This window comes from Montipora foliosa, chromosome 3 (assembly GCF_036669935.1).
Source record: "Montipora foliosa isolate CH-2021 chromosome 3, ASM3666993v2, whole genome shotgun sequence".
Taxonomy (NCBI): domain Eukaryota; kingdom Metazoa; phylum Cnidaria; class Anthozoa; order Scleractinia; family Acroporidae; genus Montipora; species Montipora foliosa.
In genome coordinates, this window is record NC_090871.1 from 11843973 (window position 1) to 11846472 (window position 2500).

The following is a 2500-nucleotide window of genomic DNA, read 5'->3' on the forward strand; positions in this document are numbered from 1 at the left end:
TAGAGAAAATAAGAAAATAGATTTCAACGGCCAAACAAGATAAAAAATGAAACCGAATTAGCTATCGCCGTCACGGGGACTTGCAGCGGTCTAAGTACTAACCTCATTCGGAGGAGCTTAACTTTAGCTGACACGTGGACTAGCATCAACGATTGTGATCTTTGTGTTTAATTGTATAACACTTGAAAGAAAAAAAAAAAGGAAACTTACAAAAACCCGGTGCCCGGTGTCTTGCTCTAATTTTGTCACAGGTGCATCCTTTGTTTCGTGAGTTGTCAGTATTAAACGCGCAAGGTAACTTGATCACAGGCGGGCGCTAAAATCGTTGTCACTTTCGATTTTGCGATTTTACTTGTACGACCAAAGTAGGATAGAAAAATTGAACTCTGATTGAACATAACAAAAATCTCCCGAAATGTTTTTCGCTGATGGAAAATTGTTTTATTCTCGATCGACACTTCCTAGAAGTTCCTTGTGCTCTCCTTAAAAACTACATATAAATATTTATATACTTTTGCGTCAATATTTGTTTTGCATAAAGCAGGCTAGCAAAATCCGTACCTTGCTTAGTTCGCATTTTTGAGCGTTAAAATAGAATTCCTGACCGTAAGTCACATATTTTGACGTCTCCCATCCAGATACTAACCCCGCTGGAAAGGGATTAAATTTAGAAACATTGGTCTTGGAAAGCTGTCAGCAGCTCAGAGGGCACGCTTAATCTTGTGGTGAAAAAGAAGTTGTAAATGATCAACATGTCAGCCCTGAAGCCAGCTCGAGTGTAGAATCATGACGAACTTTTGTAGTTTCTGAGAACTATTTACTCAGGGGTTTCAATAGAAGCCGGTTACCGGCGGTATACCGCCGCCTGCTTTGCCTCACACCGCCGGCTAGTTTGCCTTGATTTTCACTAAAAATGCTATCAAAAACTTGTCAAACTGCCACCTTCAATGGGCTATCATGGACGGCTATTTCAGACGTTATTGAAACCCCTGATTTACTACTTGTAGCTTTTGTTGAGTTTTGATTCCATGATAGAGAGAGTTTTGGCGATCTAAACCCGGAATGGACTACTGGATTTAAGCTTTTTTCTTAACGAGATGTCAAGTTATTGTGGAACGTTTGGAACCAAATTACTCTAATACTGAAATCAAGATTATGGAATTGTAAAGTTAGAACTTTGGACAGGACTATAGAACACGCAATCACGGAATTATTAGATTTTTGAGCATTGAGAGAAATAGAGTACAGATGTTGTCTTCTTGTCTTCGCCACGGCAGATTTAACAGTTTGCAAGGAATTAAACGAGGATGACGAAACCGGACTTCGAATGCAGAGCCCGGTTGTTCGAAAGCCTATTACCTTAATCCAGGATTAGCGTAAACATTTGTTTTATGTTCTCAACTTTTTGGTGACAGTTTCCTTTGCTTATTTTTGTTTTTCAAGATTGACTTCTTCTAATGTAAAGTTTTACCGAATATCAGCCTTGAACAGCATTTGGGAGTAGAGAATAAAACTCGTTTTAAAACTTGGCTTTTCAACAACTGGACCAGGATGATAAGTTGTTGAACTGTGATTTGCAATAAGTTTTTCGGATGATTTAAGGCTGATCTTGTAATTTTTGGATGAATGGAGTCAAGGAAGCAGGTAAAACTGCAAGATTTGAATAAAGTCTCCTTCCAAAAAATAAATAAACAAAAAACCCCGTATCCTGATAACCTGCTAATAGGGCTTCGTTGTTTGTATTTGCAAATTTAGTAACATTAATAACGAGTTTATATATTACAGATTTATCTTTCTGGTAATCTCTCGCCATTTTCCGAAGTTTACCCGTACTTGAAGTTGACTGTAACTGGACAATTTGTGTTAACTGTTTGCGCATTCCACGGATACGTCCATGTAGGCGTCTTGTTTCAAGTTGAATCGACAAATTCAAAATGGCGTCCACTGAGGAGGGCCATGGTGGACAAAGGAGAAACTCTGGCGAATATACGTGACCCACGCGTGAGTCCATGATGGCGGCTAGAATTTTCCGTGGGCCCGAGAGCCAACAAACTCGAGCATGCGCAGCTCATGACAGTGCCCCATTAACAATGTTTAGGATATTTTCTGTATTGGTGAAACAATGACCTGCGACCTGTGACCTGCAGATTAGACCCGCCAGTTTACATTCAACTGCCTCCCAAGCGCGTGACATTCTTATTTTCTTCTTGGCCAAGCGCGCAAGTCTTTACACTACCTCGAAGTATCCAGCTTACGCTTTGCCATGTAAGTTACTGAAGGTCTGCTTTTTATCAGTAGTTGCACTAAATCTAGTTCTGGTTCTTCCAGCTTTTTCGGTTGACCCTTAGCTGTGTGACGACGGAAGTAATTTTCGGTTGCATGTTTGACAAAATTTGTCCTCCATATTTTTGAAACCACTCATTTTGTGCTTTAATCCTATGTCTCTAAAACTTCCCGGCTAGAACTCTGTTGAAACATCTTCCCCTCCGATCAACCATCA